The following is a 27478-nucleotide window of genomic DNA, read 5'->3' as shown; positions in this document are numbered from 1 at the left end:
CAGCTGGGCTAGTGTGCTCACTCAGCGCCCTTGTTAAGACGCAGCAAGAAGCCTCCTCAGATGCCTGAGCGCTGGAGTTCCTAGTCTCCAAATCGACTTGTTTTCTCTAAAGATTACTCAGTCTTGGGTATTTCGTTAGCAACAGAAAAAGAACTAAAGCAGATATTCCTACGTGGACTTGAAAATAGCTCTTTCCAAAATGAGTAATTTCCCTTGACAGTAGCTAAGGCGACTGGCCCACAGGATGGGGCTATCTGCCAGCATCGTCCTGAAGGCTGCTGCTGCAGGGGCTGACTCACTTAGGAGTAGAAATGCCACACAGTAGGACTTTACCCCACAGAGGGACTGCATGAACTGAGCCAGAGGGTCAGCTATAAACAGGCACTGTGGGGAAATGGACGAAGGCTGGTGTTAAAAGGAAGCGGGAGGGTCTTGCTTGGATTGTTCTCGGAGGCTCTGACAGCCTCTCTGTGGCCACTCTGCCTGGCTGTGATGGCAGAAGCAGCTGGCATTGCCATGGTAACTGGGCAGCATCAACTTCCAACTCACCTCTGAATTTTCTATAGCAACAAGAGCCCCTATTAACACATCTGGAAAGCAAGAGGCATGAGTAGGAAATTATGCCAGGGATCTGCAGGGAGCTGGGGAGGAGGGGCCTTCTCATTTCCCACGAAATCCACGGCTAATAAAAAAGCACACAATAACCCATATTCAGGCCTAAGAGACAGAAACGGTATGAAGACCTGTGGACAGGGATACTGTTTCCATAATATCCAGACACCATCAGAACTACAGATCATGCTCTGATTAGATACTAGAACCAGGAGCTGAGGAGATGAAGGCCTGCTGGTGGCCGGCTGTCCCACACATTACAGCCAGTTACAACATCCTTGGTTTCTGTCCACTGAATACTATCAACATCCCCTGAATTGTGGCACCAGAAATGTGTTACCAGAGGACAAACCTACCCCCATTTGAGAATATGTATAGGCTAGGGCAAAGAGTTAGGAGTGGTGTGTGTGTGTGTGTGTGTGTGTGTGTGTGTGTGTGTGTGTGTGTGTGTGTCATTGGCTTGTTGGATGGAAAAGGCAGAGATAAACTTAAACCGCAGGAACAGTGGGTTAGGTACAGGGATATTAACTGTCTTTGTGGCTTATTGTTGCTTCTCTGGTCCCATCAATCCTGTTCTAGTCTCTGAGGCTGGAGAGAGACTGCCTTCTTACCGTTAGTGTTGATTCCATAACTACCCAGGGAGGGTGCCAATCTGCTCAGCCTGGGTCTCATGGTCATTCTCAATGAGAGGGAGGCAGGGTTCCCAGACCATAGAAGCAGGAGGAGCAGAGGGTGAAGTGGGGGGGGGGGAGCCAAAGCTGTTGTCGTCGCTCAGGGCAGCAGGATGCCCAGGACTCCAGGAAGAGAGTTGTGTGGGGAGGGGACAGCAGTGGGCATACCTTCCTCAGATAAAACAAGTGCAGCAGCTGAGAGGGAGCCGACAGGGAACTGGAACCTCTGAAGCACAGAGAACTGAGATGGACTCCTTGCTAAAGAGTGCTCTTGGGGATGCCAGGAGCTTTGTTTACATTGTATCCTCTTTAGGATGAGCAAGTGAACTGTGCAGTTAATAAGGGTGACAGTTAATGTTAATGTGTCAGTTTCGGGGGGAGCTTTGGGGGATGAGATTAACATTTAAATGGACAAACATTGAGAAAAGCCGCTAGCCCTCCCTAATGTGGGTAGGCCTCATCCAGTGGTTGGAGGTGCCAGGTGTGGTGGTGCACGCCTTTAATTCCAGCACTTGGGAGGCAGATCTTTCGTGAGTTTCTGCCAACCTGGTCTATGTAGCAAGTTCAAGGACAGAAAAGGCTACACAGTCTCCAAACAAAGAGATCCCCTGAAGGTTGCAGAAAGCCCCACAGAACAAGTGAGCAGCCTCTGAGCGGACCGGGAACCATAGGCTTCTGTGTGGTCAGCTGCCCAGGGTCTGCAGTTGCTGGAACTTTCTGCAGAATCTGGACTCCCCAACCTCCATCATCATGAGTCACTCTCTCTGTACCCAGCTGTGTCCGGGGCTCACGAGAACAAGGATATCACAGATTTTAATTTGCTACTTCTTGACTAAGCAGGACCTAAATGAATTTGACTCCTACATTTCTTGAAGGAGTCACACACACACACACACACACACACACACACACACACACACACACACACACACACACACACAAAAGATGGCAGAAAGCAAAGGGGGCCAATTCTGACAGCACCAGGAGAGGTCTGGGAGTCAAATACAGGGAGTGCTGGAATGCTGCCCAGAGGTGATGGGTTTAAATAAGATCTGGGCTGAGGTGTGGCCTGGCCCAGGCTGGGTCCCAGTTGGGTTGAGTGGGTGAGTGAGGTGGGGCATGAAGGTCTGGCTTGCAGAGTAGCAATAAATAGGACTATTGGGAACTGGGGCAGCGGCTGAGGAGCTGGGCAGGAGGTGGAAGCGTAGTCTGTCAGCTAAACAGCTAGGCAGGACCCCAGGGACAGAGAGGACCAGAAGGTTCCAGCGAACAGTGATGCATTCTTAATAGGAACTGCTTGGATGTGCGTCAGTCCCTTGGTATTCACAGAGGACTGACTTCTGGAACCCTGTATAACTGACAGTCCCGGGTATAAAAGGGCCGCGCTTGCACATTAGGTGACAAAGTCCTTCTATGTAGGTCTTTTCATTCCTGACACGTACAACTAGCGTGTAAATGGTTTTGTATTGCATGGTGCAGAAGATGATGCCCAGGAAAGGTCTGGCCACGTTTTCTATTTTAAATGTGATTGATGGACTCTGTGGAGGTGGAAGCTGAAACTCTAAGGGCTGTCCCTCAGTCTGTCAGCAGTCAGACAGGATGAATGAGCCGAGTACCATTATCCCTCATTTTGCAAATGAGGAAACTGAGGAAAGGCACAGGGTTGTGGAAAGTTGGCTTCACAGCTGCTTGCTCTGCTGGCCCCATGGTGTCTTGACGCTAGATTTTGGGCTCCTGAAAAACTGCATTTGGAGCCCAGCACTGTGCCTGCTAGGACTGTGGCAAGTGCTGTTCCGAGGATGCCAAGTGTGCCCTGGGCTTTGGGGGCACCTTCTTTTCACATTAGGGTCTCTGCGCTCCAACAGCCTCGGGCACAGAGCAACCATCAGAGACACTGGCCAGGGGCAGATCACAGGCCCTGGGAAGACGCTGAGGCCTGGCTCCTGAACTGTTGCTCATGAATTCAGAATGACTTTAGGCAAACTATTCAACGTGTCACTGCTCAGCTACCTCACAAGAAGCAGCTAACAGAGGGGCCACAACCCAGGGTCAGGCAGGTCGATGTCTGACTTGACCCGATCCCACTGATGACTGGTCCCAACTGCGTCAGTCCAAGCACGTCCTGCCTCAAGCGTGAACCAGGGCTTTGACTGTGGTAGGAGAGAAGCATGCATTGGGTCTCCCTCTCCCGTCCCTTGCTGACAGCTTGCAAATTCTTCAATCGCCGAGGGGCAAATGAGACGGGAGCATCCTCCACTTTCTGGCCCAGAGGCTTCTAAGAACCCCTGGACATGGCCAGCATCCCCAGGCCACTCACAGTGCCTTTGGGGTGACGACGAAACTGGATGCTTGGGCTGTCATAACAGCTCCAAAGCGAGGCTGGCAGTCAGAGAGGTCAACAAGGCGCACCTACTGTGTTAGAATGGTTAGCCCCATCTCCTTCCCTCTGGGGAAACCAGACTGAGCTAATCACCAACAGTTGGAGGTAATCTTTCCTAGGGAATGAGCCCAGCCCACATAGGTGCTGGGAGGTGGTGGGCTGAGGGGGTGTGGAGGGCTTGGCCCCTCCCCCAGTCCCGCCCTGTGTATCTTTTCCATCCGGTTGGGAGACAGTAAATGACAGGCCTCCTGGTACAATTAACAAGTGAACGCGGGGGTTCTGAGCAGGTTGTCTGGCTCTGGGATATGGGCTGTAAGTCTCCTGACAGGAGTGTAAGGCCCTTTACCCCCACCCCGCACCCCCTTTATCTGGGCATCAAGTGCTCATCTAATGAGTTAAATTCTTGTCCATGTTTTCTCCCACACCATTGAGCAAAACTCGATGTCACAGCTCCTGTTGGCCAGTGAGAAACACTGGATGCTTGAGAAGGAATTCCCTGGTACCTGACCTGACCTCATTCCTATAGCCCAGGCAGAATCCTTTTTACCAAGAACCTTGAGATCCAGGACATCATGCCCGTGGTCCTATCTTCAGTTAGTAATGGTGCCAATCTTGGCCACTTGAGTGTCTCCAAGGTTCTGGCTTGCCAAAGCAGCACATGTTTCTTCCATCCACCTTGAACAGGTTTGGGCTTCTTCCTGCCTCTGCCCTCTGCTTTTCGCTCTCTCAACTGTGTGCCAAACACTTCCCAGCCACTGCAACTCTCCCTCCCCGTGACCTGGCATTCACCACCTTGTGTGGACACCCGGATGTGAGTTCAGAGGCTCCAAGGAGCAAACTGTCCCTAAGGACTTCAAAGGAGACAGTCTTACCATAGCGAGGCCTAGGTCAACGGAAGGTCTCGCCTCTCTTACTGACGTCTCTGGGACCCACCTTTTGGAGTCAGCGCCTCCTTTGACTGTGAGCTCTGCTGAAAAGGGATTCACCCAGTGTCAGCCGAAGTCAGCTGCTGCCTCGCTTCCTAGGAACCTTCCAGCTTCCTACTGCCTAGCCTGCCTCCCTCTGTGGGGAAGCAGGAACCTCCTAAGTCAGACTGGTTAGCTTCACCCTGGAGGCATCCCAGTTGCTAAGGCTGGCCTCAGTGACTTGCCTGAGGACTGGTGAGAGAAACTGGTTAGGATCACAAGGCCCAGGGCCAGGCCCATCTGTCTGGGCATCTGCCCCGTTCCTCTTCCCCTCCCCTCCCCTCCCCTCTCCTTCCCTCCCTTCCTTTCCCCCTTTATTTTCCAAACTTCCAAGCCTTCCTCTTTACCACAAAGGAAGAGGTTCCGGGCTTGACCCCCAGCACAGACCACACTGCCCAAGGAGAAGGGAGGCCAAGGGTCCCACAGGAGCAGCCCTGGCTCCTGCCTTGACCCTGGGAACTGGAAACACATTTCCCACCTGAGAATTGAGCACCCTCTCTCCAATAGCTGAAGGGGGTGATGCCACACCTGCTTGTTGTGATGTAAAGGTGTCTTCCTGTGTGTGCTGTATAGAAACCATATCATCGAGAACAATCACCTTTAAATCAAAGATCGAGAATGCTTCCGGGGGCAATGTCATCACAATGCTGAGGAGCAGAGGGGCAGATGCCTGGTATTCAAGTGTGTGTTGAGAACATAAAACACGTGGGTTAGAGAGACAGCTCGTCAGTTAAGATGACTGCTCTTCCAGAGGACCCAGGTTCAATTTCCAGCACCCATATGGCAGCTCACAACTGTCTGTGACTCTAGTTCCAGAGGTTCCGATACCTTCACACCGACATACATCCAAGCAAAACACCAATGCACATAAAACAAATAAATCTTTTTTAAAAAGAACATAAAACATGCACTCTTGTATGTACACATGTTCATATGTGTGTAAGTTCTGATGAATGAGTGTAGCATTACAGATGGTTGGAATCAGTTCTAGGATTCCCTCACACAGTGGGGTGGCTTTACTCAAGAGTAATACATTGTGTGTTCCAGAGTCCTCAGAAGACCAGGCTCTAAATGATGAGTGATGGAGCTGGGAGATGTGCTAACACAAACAGCACAGTGACTCATGGGGTAATTATTACATCCTCAATTAAAATTTTAAACCAGATCACTGAGGCCCCTTCCCACCCATCCCTTTTATCAGGGAATATGTCTTCATGTGTGAATCAAACTGTCCAAAGGGAGCAAACAGAACCACACCAATGGAAATTCACAGGTGTCTATTTTTATGTTTATAGAAATATACTTATCACATATGTAAATTTTAAATCAGGATATCTAACCTACAATTACATGTATACAATCGCTTTGAATAAGGCTAAAATAGCATTTTACACTTACATTAAGTGGATCAATTTAAGGAAAAATGTATGAAGTAAGGACCCAGAAGGCCTAGAGCACCTAACGGAAGTCCTGGGATTTAGGATGCATTATTTCCACAGGATAAAACGTGTTGCAGAGCTGAACGAAGTCCATCTGGTGAAACAAGCCACAGCATCAGGTGACCCGAGGAAGGAGGTCATGCTGACGATGGCTGCTGCGTGCGCGTGTGTGCACGTGTGTGTCAGCAGCTGAGAGTGTATCTCACGTGTGCACATGTGTCTTAACCCCAGCAAAGTAAGCAAACAGGCCCTGGGCCTAAGCAAATGTTGAGCCTCGCTGACCGGCTGCCAGAGGCCCTAGGACTTCTTGTCTCTGCCAGCTGGCAGTGGGGAGGCAGGGAGGCTGTGGAGATGGAGAGGGGCCAGGGGAACACCTCAGCCCCTGTACCCACCTAAGAGATGCTGAGAGCCGTGGAGGCCGGGGGCAACAGGTGGAAAATGGTGTTTGCAGTTTGCAGCCGCTCCTGCTGGGACACAGAGCAGTCACTGCGCTCAGCCACTTCCACACACAGGTGTGTGTTTTCACACAGACACACAGAGGACTGCCCTGCAAGAGAACCTCCCGGGTAAGCAGTTAGCCAGGGGCAGTCCTGCACTGGGAGGCAGCCTCAGGTCAGGAGAGCAAAGAAAGTAACAACAAAGAGCAGGACAGGTGACTTACTGGGACTGCCAAGTCACACCTATTAAAATACAAAGTACACGTATCTTTCGACAAAGTAACCCCTTGAATGGGTAGCTAGTCTACATAATACACTAAACTGCAGCACTATTCCTTGTAGCAAAGTCCTGGAAAACAGCCTTCCCATGTCCATCAACATCTGGGAAACAGTGAAATAAATTGTGAATCACTCACACAGTGGAATAGTATGCAGCTGATAAAAAGAAGTGCACTGTATAGCCAGTTGTCTTAATTGATGTCTTAGGAGTGTCTAAATTAACAACAAAAAGGATACAAAATAACATCAATAAAAGAATCCTACTTTTTGGTAAAAATACCCCCAAGCCCTATCTTTGAGTGTATATGAGTATGAGAATTAAACTAAATGGATAGGAGAGGATTATTCTTCATACACACATGGCCCCCAGTGGTTCAGCATAGCTCTTTCTTTGACATTAGAATGCTGTGAAAACGGTGCACATTTATCAGGCCTCAGACGTTGAATTTTGAGTTGGAATTTTCCATGTGAATGCTCTCATTGATGCCGGTAGCAGAAGCTTCCAATCAGCCTCAGAGTCATGAGGGGAAATTGTCCACACGGTGCCTGAGGGGCTGAGCCATGTTCCTGTTGGGTCAGGAGGATTACCACATGAGGACTCGGTCAGGTTCCTACTGGGTCGTAAGGAGCACGGCACGAGTGTGTGTCCATCCACAGACCTAATCACTGTCCCCCCTTGGCTATGAAAATAAACAACTGTGTTCGTTCCTGCAAGGGTATTTAACAAGGAATGAGGCTGAAGGAAAGAAAGGCACGCAGTCCTGAAGGTGTGCTTTCATGATCCAGTTCACAACTCACTCACTTGTGGATTTGTTCATCAGTCTCCCATTGTCTGCTATGAGGTCAACACACTGGGGGGGTGGGGGGGCAGTCGGCGGCGTAACAGGAGGGTGAGACCCCAGGTGGTGAGGTGCAGAGAAGAGCGGTTTGAGAAGGTTCCAGCCCAGACCTGGATGCCCTGAGGGCTCAGCCCAGGGAAGATCCCACAGTGTCCTTCATGGGGCCTCCAGGGACAGATGAGTCACCCACAGAGCAGCAAGATCAGAGCATGGGATGGTACAGGGGAGACCTTGTACAGCTGGGTGAACTGTTCCAGAAGAATGGGAGCTTTTCTCTCCCCGACCTTGTTCAAGACTACAGTGAGCCTGGGACCCAGTCTTGGAGGGTCTGAGCAGGGTGTCCTGGGAGGTCCCAGTGAACTCCTGGTAGGAACAGGAATCCGAAGGCACACGGAAGCGCCCCGGAACGTACAAACAGGTGCACCTCTCCCTTCGCAGTGGAGAATCTTGGTGGAGTGCTCCCCTGGCATTTTCTAAATCCTCAAACATGCATGCAGCCCAAGCATGTCCCCTCCAGGAGCTCCTGTAATCTGGTCACAAGAGACATGGGCAAGCATGTGCACAACAAGCTATTTCCAAAAACATAAGCACGAATAACCCATGTGTCTACAGAGTGTAATGCATAAGATAGCTGGGTTGCCGCGTTCCTCCAATAGAGCACAGCATGGCAGGGAACTGTGGTAATGGCTGGCAGCATGCACACACGGGTGGTGGAGGGAGGTAACATCGTCAGCATCCTGCGTCCATTCTTCCCTCTTCCTCCTTTTTCTGTGGGATTTTAGACTCAAAACAACAACAACAACAAAAACTGTTCCGTACTATCCTATATTTTTTCCAAGTGAAGAGTCACACACACGGGAGGTGGACTGAGGGAGAGCTGCGAACCATAGCGAAAGCAGCAGAGCTGTGGCCTTTAGTTAGCGGGAGCAGGGGGAGGCACAGGCCGGCTGGTTCTCTTTGTCTGCAGAGTGGACAGAACAATGTCTTGAAAGAAAATCAGAGCTAGTCACTACAATATACAATCAGGTTTCCTGTCTGAGTCCTACTGATTTTTCTTTTTAATTAGAAAACAGCCTCTCTGACCTGTCTTCCCTCCAAAGCACCTGGAGCTGGCTGGAGCTCTATGCTCTGTCCGTGGCTCTGGGCCCTCTGCTTGGCCACAGTCCACTGGCCTCTTTATTGAGTCCCTGGCACTACAGCATACCTTCCCTGCGCTTTTCCATCATGCCGGAGCCTCTCTCTCATCCGAGTGATCTGCCCTGTCAAGCAGGCATTCGGTTCTGCTTCTGCCTCTAGAGAGTTACCCTTTCAAAATAAAAAGGAGATCAGGACATACGCATGCGCAGGTCCTTTCCTCCATGTTACCTAGAGCTGAGTAACCATGCTCCATTACACTCAGAATTCTCTCAGCAGATATTTTTTCTCTAAAATTTCCCTGTATCAATTTAGAAACAGAAACCCATGCCTAGAGCTGTAGCTGGTCCTTTCCAGGGTACTTAATGTTTCCTCTTTTCCCCTTGGATCTGACATGTTTTCTCCATCCCCAGCCCAAACCCCTGACCTGGCTGTCCCCTCCTCTGATGCTCCTGCAGGCTTGAGTGGTTGCCCTTTCTTATTGCGTCTGGGAAACAACAGCACTAACTGAGTTATTGGCTGGAGGGGAGGGCCGAGTTCTCCATCTGCTGTCAGCTCCAAGACCTGCCCCCATCAAAGGAGTCACAGCCCGGGGAGCTACGGTGCCATGTGGGATGCCCTTCTTTGTTTCTCTACCAGGAAAAGAGCCCCCCACCCAAAGCTGGGTGTGGGGTCCACTCCCACTTCCCCCTCCACATTCTGAATGACCAGTGGGCAGAGATACTCTCTTCAGGTAGAGGTACTCCCTCTGGGTGGAGATCCTCCCTGTGGACAGAGATACTCCCTCTGGGCAAAGGTGATCCCTGTGGGCAGAGGCTCTCCCAGTAGACAGGGCTGTCCTCTAGTCTTTAGACAGTGCAGTGCCTGCTTCATTGGAGGGGGACACATAACCATTCCCTGTGGAGACAGGCCTAGGCTTCCATCCATTCCTGCCTGCTGTAATCCTCTTCCTCCCAGCATGGAACTAGGCTCCCAACACTTACAGGACCCTGATACACAAAGCCTCTTGAGTTACAGTTGATTTTCTCTAGGTCTAAACAGATCTTGTGTTTCAAGTGGACAGTTGTTCCTTAAGGGTAAATCAGTAATATCCATCCATCTGTCCTCCATCCATCTGCCTTCCACCTTCTGTTTTTTTGCCTTCCACCTATCTATCCCTCCACCCATTCATCTACCCATCCATCTTCCATTTATTTATCTTCCACCTATCAATCTATCCACTCATCCTTCCATTCATCCACTACCATCCACCCATCCACCTTCCACTCATTCAACCATCCATTTTTCTTCTACCCAGCCATCTATCTGTCTGCCCACCTTCCATCCAGCTACCTTTCACCTATCCACCCATCCACTCTTTCATTAGACATCTAATCAAGCATCTACGCTGCCACACGCCTAATGCATGTTGGAGAGAAATGGGCAGCAAAATCACATGGGACCTCTGACCTGTGTGCAGCTGCCCTCAGTCTGGCAGAGGACACTTGTAAATTGATTATTGCAAATGAACATAAAGTGTCTGTCAGCTGTGACAAGTGCAGTGTAAGAGAGATCAGCCACAGTAGGAAAGTTTAGAATGGGGGGGGTGGTCCTGCTGTTAGGGAGGGCAGGGTCTGGCCGGCAGACAAGAGCAGCAGCACTGGAGGAGGAAGGCAGATGGGGTGCCAAGGAGCAGCTGTAGAGCATGGACGTAGTGCCCTGGAGACCGTGGCCAATACAAGCAGCATCGGACCCCTGACCTGGCATCCCAAATGTTTCTTTTTCATCGTGTACAGACATGCTCAGTAATATATATCTTGTGATAGCCTTTTCTCTTTCATGATGCCCTAGATTTCAAGTTATGTAGGGCACAGAGTTAGACCTGCCATGCACAAATGCCCACATGCAAGGAGTCATGGAGGCCTTGGCCTTGGGTTGCTCTACTGTTGGCTCCACAGAATGACCACACCCAGCATCAGCCTCCACGGTTGTTGTATGCTGCATACCCTGGACTTCTTTCTTTTGTGATTTTTTTTTTTTCTGCACAGGGGTTGAACCTGGGCCGCACACATGCTAGGCGAGCACTATAGTAACCACACCCCAAGTCAGACTTTTCTCTTATGTTCCATATAAAGTAGTTCGTGACTAGTGAGTGGTGCAGCTTTGTCAGCAGAATGCCACACACCGTCTCTGCTCCAAGCACGTTCCCAGGTGGCTTCCGCACTCCCAGAGGCACTTAGAGAGATGAGGCCAGCTGCCCAGTGATGATGCCACGGTGAGGAAGCACCATGGAAGCCCAGCTCTGCGTGATCCCTCCTTCATGCTGGCCAGTTTCACATCTTAGGGCTCAAAGGACCTGAGAATCCTCAGACAGCTGGCTGACTCAGCTGCCCGGGGCTGCCAAAGGGGCTACCTCTATTTGAAGAAAGAGCCATTCAGGCAAAGGGGGCCATGACCTTGGCTGCACTGTCCAGCTGGGCCCTGAAGGCTCAGTCGAGCTGTCCAGCTATCAACAGCCCCTACACAATGCCTCTGCTGACCTGGCAGTCAGAGGTGACCCCCAGAGGTCACCAGCTTCTGGCCAAAGAGAAGGAGCACAGATCAGTTAACTCTTTCCCATGGACCACCCATGATGGCGTCGGGGGCTCTGAGCTCAGACAGACAACCTCAAGACCCACCAGAAGTTTATTTGAGGCCTTTGGGGTCACGAGTAGATTCAAGTGCAAGCAGCTGAGGCCATGTGACTGACATCTGACTGTCCCATGCCTCTTCCCCCAGCCTTCAGAACAGCACTATTAATCCCCAGTCAGAGAGGAAGAAAGAGAGGCTCAGAGACATGAAGAGTCTTTCCCAAACTCACACAGCTTCTAAGTAGTAGGATGCCCATCGTATAGTCAACCGCCTGTTCGTCCTTTATCCCTTCACGTGGGCCACGTGTCATGAATTTGAACTACACAGGTGAGCAAGGCAGACAGAATCCTGCCTTTGGGGGACTGACATCCGGATGCCACAGAACTAGAGAGCCTATGCAGTCAATGCTGAGCAAACAAGGGACCCCAAGACCCGGTGTCCGCCTTTGGGAAGCTGCATCTAGCAGAGGTGTGACATTCGGGGGGAATCTCCTAGCATTGTGCAGAGTCCAAGGTGCTTTGGTCGGACTTAACAGGGAGGATTAACTTGTGAAAACAAAAGGTGGGCATTGAGGAAGGCTTCCTGGGAGAGGCGTCACTGAAATGAACCCTGAAGTATCAGCGATGGACAAGGAAGGTCATACAGGGTGTGGAGCCGAGCCTTGTCTTTGTTGCCTATGGATCTCTGAGACTGGGTGGCTGAAGGGACCCACTTGTTCCTGAGGTTCTGTCTGTGTGGAGCAGAAGGAGAAGGGGCAGGTCTCGGGTTCAGGAACCTCTCTTGCCAGGCAGGACAGGAAACCACCAAGCGTAAAGGAACACAGCCCGGGGGCTTCAGAAAGCAGGGAGTGTTGAGCAGATAAATGACCTGATGCCATTTGTGGAGGCTGAGATAGAGGTGGATGATTCTACTACAAGAGCCCAGGCTGGCTCAAGGTGGTAAGAGCTCATCTAAGTCCTTTGCTTTGGACTCCAAGTCCAGTGCTCTTAAATATACATACATACATAAATACAGTCCTTGCTTAATAGAAATAAAACCAAAAGCAGAACAGTCATGTCTAGTTAACGAAGACAAGCTGTGTTTGTTTGTTTGTTTGTTTGTTTGTTTGTTTGTTTGTTTGTTTGTGACAGGGTTTCTCTGTGTAGTTTTGGTGCCTGTCCTGGAACTTGCTCTGTAGACCAGGCTGACCTCGAACTCACTGAGATTCACCTGGTTCTGCCTCCTGAGTGCTGGGATTAAAGGCACACGCCAATGTCGCGTGCATGCCACCGCCACCCGGCCTCTGTTCTTTTCTAACGGCTTTTGTTATGGAAGATTTCACACATAGAGCACATGCGATTTTGAGTTATGATACAAAGCATGATAATAAGGCTGCCGGCTTCACCTGACATCCAGGGAAAAAGCAGAACTCGCCAATCAAGGAGGCCAAGGGGGTCCCCTCTGCGGCCATCACCAGTCCTCCTCTTCATCCTACCCACCAAGCTCTGACCTGAGGCCAAGTTCCCACCTCAAAGGGAGTAAGAGTTTATTCTGGAGCCAAACATGAGGAATGTGGTTTCAGATTTCCCCAAATCCATGTTCCAGCGAGGCAGCGATGTTATGAGTGTTTTATGAAACACCACAAAGGAAGTCATAAGTCATCACGCTCTTCAAATATCTTAGTGGAAACATAGGGCGGGCGGTTACAGCAAAGCTGGGCAGTCTTAACTGTGGGCCCCAGAGGCTGCCTGAGGACACTTGGCCTTTTCTTTTAGTGGAAGATAGGGTTTTTTGTGGAGTTGAGTACATTCCCAGAGATTTCAGTTTCTGTTAGTCACAAAGGTGTTAGGTCAGACCCAGAGGTGGGCAAGGAGTGGCTATCAAAGGGGCTGAAGGTAGCTTCAAATAAATACTAATGGGCTCTAGACTGGCAACATTCCGACCTCTCCAGGGTCATTGGAGTTCTCAATTACTCAGCCTCATAAAAGGTGAAGGATCCTTTAAGGGAGCGTTCATGCACACACCACACCACAGACTTCAATTTCATTTTATTGCCTTCCTGTGATTTGTTGTGTTTACCGATGTGAATGCATCCCTCAATATGATCATGCTTGAGTTGTTAATTTCCAAGTTTTCCAAGAGCACACCTCTGTTTCTTCTCCATGTGTTAGGTTCCTTCCTCACCAAGGCCGTAGATGCGGCTTTAACTCTTTCATGCTCACCGGTACACAGTGGGTCCCCGTGGATGGATACACACTGAGTGATGTGTCCACTCTCCTGTTGGTGGCCCTGCACTTCTGACCCAAGCATGCCCATCTGACCTGACTCAACCTTGATGCTGCCACTGAGCACTCAGGGAAGGACAGCCTAGCACAGAGGCCCATGCCCACTCTGTCCATACTGCCCCAGACTCTGTAGCCCCATTGCCACACCTTGTGAGGCCAAACATCAATAAATAATGAGAAGGCTACTAACTAGGGTGTGAGAGTGTTGCCCTCGCACTCCAGATCCTTCAACACTTGAGACAAGAAAGACTGAATCCCAGCCACTAGACCCAAGGGAGACTTGATTCTGGATTCAGGCTGGCAAAAACTACCCACCGAAACCTGTCCATTGTCACCTCAGCATCTCACCGTTAAGGGGACCAGGGACAGTGAGTGCGCAGTCACCTCATCTAACAGGTTTAGAAACTAAAACTCAACCCAAAGTCCCTCATCTAAGTTCTTGAAAGACTAAAGGGGGTGGGTGGGGAGAGGGGTGCATATAATTGGCTCCCCAAGCTTGAAGGCTGAATTTATATGCAAAAACCTCAAGGCCCTCTGGGGTGTTGCTGGGAATGTACTTAGAGCTTGGTGAGGTTGGAAGGCTGCATGAGGTTGAGGCTTCCAGTTTGGCCTTAGTGCCCTTTGAAGAAGGAAGAGAGCATGAAGCTCTCTGCTCCATGGGTGATGTCACAGAAGGTAACTGTCTATAAGCCAGTAGGTGTGCCCTCTCTAGCAATCAACCTGCCGGTGCTTTGATCTGGAAATGAGAAATAAACCCATATGGCTGAAGTGATCCTGTAGGCAGTTTTCTGTCCCATCAGCCTGCTCCCCAATAATGACAAAGAAGCCTAATATTAATTATAAATGCTTGGCCAATAGCTCAGGCTTGTGGTTACCTAACTCTTGGATTTTAAATTAACCCATGTTTCTTATCTACCCTCTGCCATGTGAAGGTATCTTCTTTCAACACAGCAGATTCATCTCACTTCTTTCTACATCTCTTGAGACTCCTCAGACTCCGCCCTTCTTCTTCCCAGTGTCCTCCTAGGCTGGCTCTCCCACCCAATCTCTTCCTGCCCAGCTATAGGCCAGTCAGCTCTTTATTAACCAATGAGAGTAATACATACTTACAGTGTACAAAGGTTGTTCCACAGCACGTTCTGTAGGTGGAGTTTTCTTGTCCCAACCATGTGCTCCCAAATAATTACTCAGAGGCTTATATTAATTATAAATGCTTGGCTGATAGCTCAAGCATGTTACTAGCTAACTCTTACACTTAAATTAACCCATATTTCTTATCTATGCTTCACCACGTGGCTCATGGCTTGTTACCTCATTTTCTGTATGTCCTGCTTCCTCAGCAGCTGGCTGGCATCTCCTGACTTCACCCTTCCTCATTCCATCATTCTCCATTTGGCTTTCCTGCCTAACTTTATCCTGTTCAGCTACTGGCCAGTCAGCTTGTTTATTAAACCAATCATAGCAATATATATTCACACAGTGTACAGAAGGATTATTCCACAGCAACGATCCAACCTGCAAGACGCTGTGACCGCTCTTGCTAAGACATTATGCCTGGAGGAGGGGGTTAGCTTCGGGATGGTGCAGAGGGCTGCTGCGTGGCCACAGGGTCTTAGGGGAAGGCAGGAGAGGGGATACAAGCAGGACAAAGTCAGTCAGGCCCTGGGTCCCCTCTGGGAATTCATAGCAAAAATGAAACCTGCTTCAGTGTAGCCCCAAGAGCTGGGAACCAGCAGAGGAGCCTGGGTATGAGGCCTACCCTCCTGCCTCAGAAAAGCAGCCCTGCTGTCTGCTGGGTGCAAATGTTGTAGCCATCCATCTACTCAGGTGGGGAGACCCCAAGGGAGTATGTGAGCTCCCCCTGCAAGCTTAAGGACCAGGGAGGGAGCCCAAAAGGAGGTCACTGGACCAGAATTGACATTAAAAAAAAAAAAAAAAAAACACTACACGGCTTGGCCTAGTCTTCAGCTGCACACGCTCTCCTTCAGAACCCCTAGTCCTTACGTGGCCCTGAAATATACCACCTCAGGGACCCAGCAAAGGCCTGAGGTGTTCTCAATGAATCCAGGTCAGACGGCTGGCAGGCAGCAAATTTGGAAGTCGAATTGATGAAAATATGGACAAGAGACCATAGCTAGCCAAGGACATTCAAGCTGCTCAGCCATGGGGCACTTGTGCTGACACAGTCCAGTAGCAAAGAAATGGGGTGTTTTCACACGCTTGCCCTGCATTCTGGGCAAATGGGGCCACCAGCATCCTGCCCCTACCCAAGAGACCCCAAGGGATCTGGAGGGGTTCCCTCCCTCAGGTCTTGGAAGAGATGAGAGGTAGGAAGACATCAGGATAAGCCAGATCAATGATTGGCTTCAAGGCCACAAGGCTCTGGCAGTAAAAAAATTAAATAAAATAAAAGTCAGTGAGGTTTGTCCTGGAAGCAGGTTCCCTGACAGATTAAATTCAAGGTAACTGGGGCAGATGGAAAGGGAAGCCTGTTTCTTCAAGGAGCCTGCCTCTGTTTAACTGCTTAATCGTTCACTGGGCCAAAAGATCTGGAAGTGGCTCCAAAGTCAGAAGACTCAGAAAGCCAGACACCAAGTCCTGACAGGCCATCTCAGGGCCAGGCACCCAGGACATCCGTTCTCCACTCATGAGCTCCTCACCCTGAGGAGCGAAGCAGCAAACTCACTAACTGCCAGCAGGGTCCTCACTGTGGATGCTCGGCTACTTTGCCCGAAGACACAGAGCTTTGACAGTCTCTTGCCCTAGCGGGAGGCTCCTGCCATGGACCACAACGACTTGTGGATGGACTGCTTCCTCTTTGCTCTCGAACACCACCTGCTCCAGCCAGTTCCAGGAGCCCTCCTTTATCTCCTCCTCTCTGCTCATCCACAAGGGCACCTGCACGTTCCTTCTCCATTAACAGTGTCACATGGACAAGTAGCCGATCTATGGCCTGCACTATAATAGATCCAGGAGATGTGGCAATGAATGTGGCCACCAGCGTCTTACCATCTTAACTGAGTGGCCTGGCTGCTCTGTGCAAACTGCCATGTAATAAAGGAGGCTGGGTTCCGGGGAGGTGGTAGATAGGCACACAGCATCTGCCGGACAGCATAGCTTTTCTGTGTGACTCTGGAATAGAGCTGGAAACAAAGTACTCCCAGAACCCATTCAAGAGTGCACACCAAGAGTGACACCAACATAAACTGTGCATTTCAATGAACAATAATGTACCTGTGTGGGTTCCCTGTCCAGTAAGTAGCTCACCAGTGTGAGGTTATAAGGGGAAACAGAGTCAGGGTGATATACACAATGCCTCCTCTTTATGCTGACCTGACTTCAGTGAAGTGCTCCATATTCCACAGAAACTGTACTTTGATTATTGAATTTGGCTCTTTCCCCGGATAACACTAGCTGGTCTGATTCTCCACGATCCTGAAGGGAAACAGCAGACACTCCATGGTCAGCGAGCAATGGCATCAACACCGATTGTCAACATGACAGAGTCTAGAATCACCTAGGAGACCCACTTCTGGACATGTGTGTGAAAGAGTCTCTAGATTGGGTTAATGGATGTGGGAAGACCCACTCTTGTACGCCTGTGCTGGAGTCCTGGACTGAATAAGAACAGTGTCTCTGGGTGAGACCATGACCCTTGCCAGTACTCTGGTGGTAGCCCTGCAGTGAGAGACCCTGATACTCGAGTCACAGAAACTGAGAAAATTACATTGTTTCATCCCATTACATTTTAGGATTATTTCTTGTGCAGTTAATGCAAATAGGTAGCTCAGGGACCACTATCAGCTCACTTATTTAGACAAAAAATTTCAAATGCTCCAGGAGTTTCCTGCCTGAATTTGATTTCATAAGCTTCAGGAAAGATTTTCCACTGTGCTTGCTTATTTAACTTGCCAGACTTAGCCTTTCCAGAGAAGTAATTCTAGAAGCTTCTGAGGCCACTCACTGTCTGTGTTCCTGTAAAGAGTCTATCATAAAAGGTAGGTCTAGCTGAGCATGGGAGTACACACCTAAAGTGTCAGCACTTGGGAGGCTGAGGCAGGAGGATTGTGAATTTGAGACCATCCTGAACTATATTAGTGACTATTAGACCAATGAACTATTACTCTCTCAAAACACTAAATAAAAAGGTAAATCATTGTTGTAAAAAAAAAAAAAAAAAAAAAAAAAAAAAAAAAAAAAAGAACAGTGTCCCAGCCACTGGAACCTTTGGAAGTGTGACCCAAAAGAAACCCCCCCTCCCATGTTGTCTGTCATCACAACTAGAAAAATAGCGAATAGAGTGAGTTTATTGAGACAGCCCCATCTTAAGGTAAGTAACGGCTCATACTGGAAATCCTCTGCACTTTTCTCTAAATCTGAAATTAATGTAAATTTAAAATCTATCGAACAAACAGGATGAAACTGGAAAAGATACCAACTGTGAAAGACTGTTCAGGGGCCTTACCAGACCTTGTGAGGATACCCAAAGAGATGTTACTTGAAGCTGGCCGTCACTTGGCCAAGGGCACAGTACCTGCAGGTGCGTCTCATCTCTACCAGGAGGAGGGTCCCATTGTCTGGCGAGTGTCTGTCACACCCAGCTCTGCCTCCTTTTGCCATTATAACTGTAGGTCACTCTTCAAGAGGGTGTAGTTGATGAGAGAGGCACCGAGACAGGAATGTGTACAGTTGGGAACAGTTGAGCTGGCATATTAGTAAGAATTATATTTTTGTACAACAAAAATATCTCCCTTGTTTCATAAAGCAAATTGTGCCAAAGCTGGACACAATGTCCTTGGCTGCCGACAGTGTGGACAACATTCATTTTCTGGATATGGGAACCTTCAGGAGAATGCAGAAGTTTTCATGTTTAGCCAAATAGTACCCAGGTTAGAGAAGTCTGGAGAACACTGGAGCTCAACCCCTCAGAGTAAACAAAAGAATGTGATTCTCACTAGCTAGAGAAGCTGACTGAGGCACAGTAAGCTGGAGGTGCCTGCTGAAGTCACAGGCAATAAGGCCAGAGGGGCAGCATTTGTACCCCACCTAGACACACACCTAGGGTTGTACTGAGAGGTCTGGGGGTTGCCAGCAGAATTCCTCGGGAGACCAGAACCTGCTCATGACCAAGTCAGCTGGTCAGCGTGTTAGTCAGCACTCCATGTGACAAAATGACGGCACTGGTTATTTTTGTCAGCTTGCCACAAGCTAGAGTCCCCTGGGAAGAGGAAACATCAACTGAGGAATTGCCCACCTCAGACTGGCCTGTGAGCATATCTGTGGGGCCTTTTCTTGGTTATTAACTGATGTAGGAGGTTTCAGTCCACCGTGGGCGACGCCATCCCTAGGAAGATGGGTGTGGACGGTATAAGAAAAGTAGCTGAGCGAGGCAGAGAGAGCAAGCCCATATGCAGCCTTCTTCCAAGGCTTCTGCTTCAGTTCCTGCCTCGGCTTCCCTCAGGGATGTATAAGTGTAAACAAAATAAGCCCGTTCTGCCCTCAACTTGTTTTTGGAGGGACACAGCAACAGAAAGCAGACTTGTACAAACCCCTGAGATAGTTAAGAGGAGAAAGGTTTCTTTGGGCTTAGGTTTTCGTGCCTGTCGCTCTAGGCCGTGGAGCAGCATGGGAAGGCAGAGAGACAAGGAAGGAGCCTTGTCTCTCAAAGGTGCCATCACAGACTGCGGACCAAGCCTACACAGTGTAGGCCTTTGGAGCTGTTTCAGACCCACCTGTGACAGTGAGTCAACCTCTGCATTTATGGGAGGAGTGGGTTAGTGGCAGTGGGACCCCTGGGGTGTGCCCCAGGGATAGAAGCCTGTGGTCTGAATCCCTTCAGAAGCCAGGGGCGTCGGCACAGGAATCAGAGTGGAAGCCCAGTCATGGGACATGGTCACTAACGCCGCAGGACAGGCACCTTGGCCTGAGCCGGCCTCATCCAGCTGCCCTGTGAGCTAAGGGTTCACAGAGGGTGGGCAGATGGTTCAGTGGGTAAAGGCCCTTGCCACCACCCCTGAGGACCTGAGTTCAATCTCAGGGGACCCACATGATGGAAGGAGAGAACAGATTCCTACAAGTTGACCTCCCTATATGTTGTGGTGCGTGGGAATGCAAACACACACACACACACACACACACACACACACACACACACACACACACACACACAAATAAGTAATTTTGAAATGTTTTTTAAGGTTTAGAGAGAAAGCTCTGGGCCAGCCCAGAAGGAGAATGCAGGGCTGTCCTAGCTAGCTCTAAGCACTTACAGAGTCTGTTTAAGTAGGCCCTGGTCAGATCATGTGACAGAAGACAGCCAATGCACACCCTTGCCTTTCTCCTAAGAGCAAACCCAAGAGGACTTCCAGCAGCCTGGGTTTTGTGAGCGGTGTGCAGACATGGAAACATCCACGGAGCACAGTGTTCGGGCTCTCCATGGACCCTGTTGTGGCGGCCATGTCCCTGACTCAGATGCTCTGGATGACAGCCCCTCAGCACACTGCTCTGCACAGGAACTGTGTTCAGCTTGAATTAATGTTGTCACTGTGAGCAACGGTCTGCACACGCAAAGGTGCTGCGGACTTGGAGGAGCAGGTGGTTCTCTTCCGCGCTGTGACATCTTTGCTTCCGTAGCCCACATTCTCACTGTCCTCAGTGGAGCCATACTAGAGCTCACGTTCATACCACCCCAGGGCCTGTGTGTCTTCTGAATCGATACAGAAGTCTAGAAAAGAGGGACCCTGCAGCCCAGAGAGGGAAGGACTTTCCCAAGTGGTGCAGCTCTGGGTGAAAGTTGGCTGGGGCCTCTTGTTTCCTTGTGATCTAAGCTTCCAGGGAAAACAGAGACATATTTCCTTAGGTCTGTTAGCAAGGCTGGCTGATAATGGCCCTGCTTTTTGTAGCTGCAATAAATAAACATTTGCCACTAACAAACAAATTTTATATATATGGAGAAGGGAGAGAAGAAGAGGGAGAGGGAGAGAAAGAGGGAAGGAGGGAGATGAGAGAGGATATACCAAGCTGGACCCTTCTGGCCGTGGAGGAATCAAAAGCACCGAGCCGTTTGAGTCGTGAGGAGGGTAGCGTTTTGTCTCTAACAGGAAAAGTGGCAGGGCTGATGACTTGGTATCTGTTTCTCAGATGCTCTACACTTAAACGTTACAAAAATGGTAATAAGGAAGAAAAGTGGGGAAGTAAGGGGGGAGGCAGGGAGGAAGTGTAACCTTCCTGGATGAAATGATGATATTCCAGACAGGCACTTGTCCTTTGAGACTATTGAGACAATGGTCCCCCAAAAAACTGGACTCTGCTCAGGAGCCATCGCCACCAGCTAAGAGAAGCCAAAGTTGGGGCCATGGTGCTGGCCAGGAGGAGCTCATCTACCGGAAAGGGTTCCCCAAAGTGTAGAACTGGAGCCCAGATAACGATGTGTCAGTAATGTCAGGACCACTCAATGATGAGACCTGCTTAGTCTTCATGCCTCTGGCCTTCTATTGAACCCTAGACCTTCAGCAGAACCCCAAGATAGACTGGAGGCATCACTGGCCTCTATTTCTTCCTCTTCCCAATGAGGCTGCACTAAATAAATCTGTCTGCTGCTCTTTACTAGGATTTATCTGCTGGGATGAGTGGCTGAGCCTGGCTGGTTGAGCTACCAGAGCCCAGACTCTGATCCTAACAACAGGAAAGAAGAAAGTGGAGAGAGAGGGGAGGGAGGAGGGAGGGGAGGAAGCAGAGAGAGAAGGAAGGAGAAAGAAAGAGAAGGGAAAATTTCCAACTGATGGGTAGAACGTCTCTGGGACCTGTGCTATCTCTGCGAGCCTAAAAGATGGCCGGCTCTCTGGGGAGAGGGTCAAGGAAGGGGGGCTGTCAGAGGTGTGAGCAGGGACAGGGCTTTACCTGCCTCACCTCCACAAGCTTGCCCTGCCCATGTCTCAGAAGGGTGACTTTAGCAGGGCCTCTTGGAAGCTGTGGAACAAGAATGACAGAGATCTGGAGAATACTGTGTCCGAGGATAGCAGATTCAAGGTCTGGGCCCAGCCTGAGCAAACATTCTGGAAATTACCCTCTTCTGGTCACCTGGCAGACATGTGGAGGGAGGGCGGTTCAGTAGGGCATCTGACTGGCCAGCCTGGGAAGACCTTGACTGCAAGGTAAGCCCGAGTAACCTCTGATCAGCTGTCCCCTTCTTCCCCACAGAGCATGCCTGTTCCCCTGCACAGAGGAGTACAGCCCGGTGGTACTCTGCCCAAACCCACAGGGGCTCACCCGCTAGGGTTCAGTGTGGTGGCCCTGCAGGCAAGCATGGGCAACTGCCAGGTGAGACCCACGCCTGCCCTCAGCAAGTGAGCCGGCTCAGGGCAGAGCTTCTGGGGTCAGATTTCTTGGCTTTGTGACCTGTCCGCTGGGAACACAGGCCCTTCCTTTCATAGCTCGGAAGCTGGGAGACTTTACAAAAATGAATTGACCATCTGAACCTCATCTGTAGAATGGTGTAGCAATTGTCCATTGCCCATACTGGGCCGACAGGAAGCAGAGCGTGGGGGTCACCTAAGCTGGTGCTCCCCAACGGTGGTCAGGGCTTACCACCTGGCTTGGGGACTGATTGGGAATGCCAAGTCTCAGATCCCACCATGGACCCACCAACTCAGCTGCTCTGGGGAAGGGCCCAGCAACCTGTTTTAAAGCCCTCCAAGGGCTGACACTGACTGACTTTGCTTGGCACTTTTAAAGGCATGCACTACCCACCACCACTACCACCCCACCCCGGCTAATGCTCATGTTCTTAAGCAAGAAAGTGACAGAGGTGTTTTGTTTCTAAGGAGAATCAACACTCTAGCATGAATCCCCACCACACTGTTGTCATCCCCGAGAGAAGGTCCCCATGACAGACAGGTCAACGGCCAGAGGGCCCCTGCTGCCCATCAGCTGCAGTTTGCAGAGGGTGAAGATTTCAATGACCAGGATCACAAAGGAGGCCTGCGATGCACATATGGCCTGGGCCTGGCAGCCTGGTCCTCCCTACTTGTGTGCAATATTAACATAATGTCCCTTGCAAAAGTGATTACAGACCCACTGGCAGCAGAATGTCATTCGGTAGCTGCATCCTGCTTCCACCAGCAACGATGACTAAACAAGCTAATTAAATCAGTACAAATTTGCACACCAGCCCGGCAGCTGGACCCAGAGCACCATGGCTGCAGCATAATACTGCTGTGGGGCAGGGCGGGGGGGGGGGGGCTGACTAATGGGCTGTGGGGGACAGCTCACCCCAGGGCACTGCCTGTATAGAGGGCAAGTCTGTCTAGAGAAGGTTGCGTGTACCCTTGGGAAGCCGTTGCCTGTGCCCCTGCGAGGGATAAAGGTAACAGGGAGCAGAGCCTGCACGTCAGCCTCAAGAGTCTTCCTGTGGAGTTAGCAGAAGGGTCACCAGGCGCCACCCCCCCTGTAGTTCCTGGAGAAGGTAACTTGGAGGCCACCTTCAGCAAAGAGTCAGTTCTCTCAGGCGCTATCGTCCCGTGAGCTCTCTTGGTTCAACGTCCCTGTTGACAAATGAAGGTAGTGTCTAGTTTTCACTCTTGATGCTGTGGGGCGAAGTGACAGGTGGCACAGCCAGTGTTCTGTAAACGAGTCGTCATTACTGCTATTCTTGCTCATGAAATGTCACCATGGGCCTTCTGTGGACCAGGACCAGGGATGCAAGGCCCGGGATGTCCCTATCTTTGCCCTCAAGGAACACATAATAAAATGGGGTGACCGATGAGTCATTTGTCCCGTGATAGGTCCTGTGAGAGAGGAACAGAATGAGGACCCAGGATCCAGTCCTAGAGGGGTTGTGCTGCAGGTGAGTTTTGAAGAGCACATTGTACTCCCACAGTGGTCCAGTCCTGAAGCTGGGGTTCCCTAGATTCCTGCTGCCCAGGATAGAAGCTGGCAAATCTTGGCCCCAAAGTATGGTAGCAGTGAGGTTCCGCAAGGCAGGGGAGGGGCAGTCTCCAGGATAGAGAGCATCTCCCTGCCAGGGGGACTTCCTAAGCCCTCCTACAGCTGTGTCAGAGAGGAGGGCCACCAACCAGCTCACAGCATCCCAGAAGAGCCTTGTCCTAGGCAGTGTTGTCACAGCGGCAGCATCCTACAGTGTTAATGACCTAATAATGTCTGTCATTTAAATCCCTCACTGGGGGAAAAATGTAAAATACCCGTCATGGAAAGCCAGCACCTTTGGCCATTGACAGGAATGTGTAGATGAAATGAAAACTCCACCAGGTCACATGCTGCTGGCCAGGAGCTGTCACTTCCTGCAGACTCGGGGTAGCGGGGATAGGGTGGGGGACAGGGAAGCCAGAAAATTGGCAGGTGTTGGAGGAGACGTTCATCTTCACCCTGTCCCTGGGGAGGTTTACTTCTGTACAGCCACATGGGGAACTGAGGAGGGATGCAGCCCTCCCTGGTCACTCCCGCAGCCATTGGTAAGGGGGTGTGCACTGCCTCTGTTCTTGTACCCCACAGGTAATCACCCACCCCCTGGCCCCATGAACTACAGGCCATGGTAACCTCGGCAGCCATGCTCTTTCCAGCACCCTGAATTACCTCTTTACATGGTAGAATGGACCCAGTGTGATTGCCGGGTCACTGCACAGGCCCCGGGAAGTGCTCTGCACAGCCCCAGTGCCCCTCCATAGGCAGAGCTGTGGAGAATGGCTGGCACAGTCTGATATCTCCTGGCCATGTGACCATCTGAAGGAAGTCACATGAGCTGTGAGCCCCGGTGCCCCTCATTAGACTCTCTCCCATGCTATGAGAATTAAACAGAAACCGATGCCCTGTGTGTGCCGATTCTTGCTGCTTTCATAGAATTCACTCCACAAATGGTCAGGCCCTTGTATTTATCTATTAATTTTTATCTTATAATCAACCTTCACACAGAATGTAAGGATTGAAATTAAGCTTGGGGGTGGGGGGTGCTGCTGAAATAATGCTGAAGGAGTTTAAGAGTTCTGTTTTCCAATGCTCCCCACCTTGGCCTCACCTGAGGCTAGAGAATCTCCATGAACCAAGGAGGGCACAGGGGTTGGACTGAGGGGGAAGCCAGGCCCTGGAATGTCCTGGGCCGTTTTCCATTGCTGTAACAAAATACCCAAGGCCAGGTACTTGATAAGGAAACGATATTTATTTAGCTCACAAGTCCCAACTGCATGACACCAGCTCTGGCATGTCACCTCCTGGCTGATGGCACCGCAGAGTTCACATAGCAAGACAGGAAGCCTGAGAGCAGGAAGGGGCTGGTCTTAACTTTTCCATTCAACCTCCTGTAGAGAACTAACCAAGGTCCCATGGGATCGAGGCCATGACAGCAAGCACGTCCACCAATCTCCTACCAGGTCCCACCTCTTACTGCTCCCATTACCTACCCTCCTGGGTACCAACCTCCATCACATAAGCCTTGGGGGATACATCCAAACCCCCAGAAGAGATGGCGGTCCATCCACCTCCTGCCCCTTCCCAGCTCAGCTAAACTCACTAGGCCCTGGAGGGGGTTGCAGAGACCCCAGCTCCCACCCTGTCACACACATACCATTGACTGAGGCCCATGTCACAACCTCAACAGACAGAAAAGACAGAACACAGACAGATAGATACTTGTGAGCACCTGGTAGAGCCTCGGCCCTGGTGTTCGGGAGGACAGGAGATGCCAACAGGGAACCCGGGAACCACAGCTACCCATGCTCCAGCCTGGTGCAAACGAGCTGCCTCTCTGTGCCTCGGTTTCCTCCCCTGTGAAATAAAGACAATGCAGTGAGCCATGCAGTGAACTGACTCCCAGAGTCTGCTCAGCCCAAGCCCACGGCTGGAGGTGTGTGGTCTCTTAGGGCTCCTGGCTGTCTTTCCGACCTTCGTAGAAACGCAGAAAGGTGACAGTGGTTCTGGAATCGGGTCTTTTGTGTTCTGGTGAGAAAGAAGGCCGCACAACTCTCCATAACCACAGGAGACCGGCTCCAGGATCCTCACAAGTACCCCAATCTCAAGTGTCTGGGCCCTTTCTATAAAGTGACACAGTGGGCTCATAGGCCTTACACAGCCTCCTGTGTACCCTGACCTTCTCTTGTGGGTTTATAGTCTCGGACACAGTGTTACTGCTGCATAGGTGACAGACAGCTCTGCTGTGTGTGTGCTTTGGGGGACAGTGACAAGAAAACAATCTGCACCTCCACTATGGGGACTTTTGTTCAAGTACTTTCTGTTTACAGTTGGTTAAATCCAGAGCCACAGACCCCACAGGAATAAAGGGTGACTGAGCAGCATGTGACCTGGCTTAGCAGTTCTTAACCTCCACTGCACATTCCAGTCAGTCTGGGGAGGAAAATCCCACAGGAAGGCATGCCCCAAGCCAGCTGCCTCAGACTCCCTGGAGGTGACAGATAGGTGAAAACCTGTGGCTGAAATCCAAAGAACAGGCTTAAGGTCAGACGAGGGGCTGAAATCCAGCCTCTACGACCATCAACATGGCCTTGGACAAGTCACCCACCCACCGAAGTCTTGGATTCCATTGCCCAAAGCAGCAGTAATTCCACACCCTTCCAGTGAGAACACAGAAATTCAAAGAACTGGAAGAAGCAGCGTCTGTGGACAAGCTGGTATTTCCAATATAACACTTAGCCAAGGCAGATCCACTCATTATCCACTCAGGATCCCAGTATTTTCTTATGCAGTTATTTCTGTGCATTTGCTTGGTGTTTGTTAAGCCTCACCTTGCCATAGGAAAATTGTAAGAGTGCCAGGCACAGCTGCTTCACAAATATCATGAAGTTATTCAAAGCAGGCCTCGCCTGCAAACCCGGATGCTTTCCTGGCTTGGTCCTCACTGTTATTTTTGGAAGAGGGAGGGAGTCTTTCAATGGAACTGGGCACTAACCCAGATGGAAAGGGAGATAACTTTTGGGAGCCACCCCTTTCCAGAAGCAGCTGCTAGCCTGTTCAGGGGAAGCTGCTTTCAGACCCTGCAAACCTGCCCTGGCTGCAGAGAGTCTTAGCTGATTATCCTTCAGTGCCTACAGGAGGAGGAAGGTGGGATGTTCCATAATAGACTCAGGAAAACTGGATGTCCACAAAAGGTGTGGCTGGAAGCAGCTGCTTCTACCTCTCGGAACCTCAGAGGCAATACAGATATGATGGGAGTGGCCACCGCTACTCATTCACTTCACTTGCTCCTGTTGTGGCTTTGGGGAGGCTCTGTGTCCCTTTCCTGTGTCCACTGAACATCACAGATTGAGTGTTCTGAGGCTGGGTGTCTAAGCTGCCATCCTGGGCAGCTCCAGGGGGACACCGTGGCTCCTCTTGTAGCCCAATGGCTGCTGGCATTGCGTGGCTTGTGGCTGCCTCCAGTCATTACCTCCTTCTCTCCTGCTGTCTTCTCCTCTGGGATGTGGGGAATCACCCAGAAAATCCAGGACGATCTCATCCCCAGATCCATCTTACTTTGTCTTCTGTTGCCATAACTGAATACCAGAGACTGACTATTTTATAAAGAATAGAGGGGCTTTCATAAAGCAGCTCACTGCTCTGGAGTCTGGAAAGTCCAGAAACAAGACACCAGCATTAGGGAAGGGCCTTGTACCACATCATCATCATCATCATCATCATCATCATCATCATCATCATCATCACCGTCACATTTCTCTTTTTATGTCCAAGCATTCTGGTACATACACACCCAGGTTGAGTGTCCCTAGCTCAAAACGGTTGGCAAATTTTGATCTCGGATTTCTGGCTTTGGGGATATTTGCCTATGTGTTCAGCTATCTCAGGAAAGGGGCCAACGTTTAAATATGAATTCAACTTTTTTCAAAA

This window comes from Peromyscus maniculatus, chromosome 8, assembly GCF_049852395.1.
Source record: "Peromyscus maniculatus bairdii isolate BWxNUB_F1_BW_parent chromosome 8, HU_Pman_BW_mat_3.1, whole genome shotgun sequence".
Taxonomy (NCBI): Eukaryota; Metazoa; Chordata; class Mammalia; order Rodentia; family Cricetidae; genus Peromyscus; species Peromyscus maniculatus.
Note: the sequence above shows the minus strand (reverse complement) of the source record.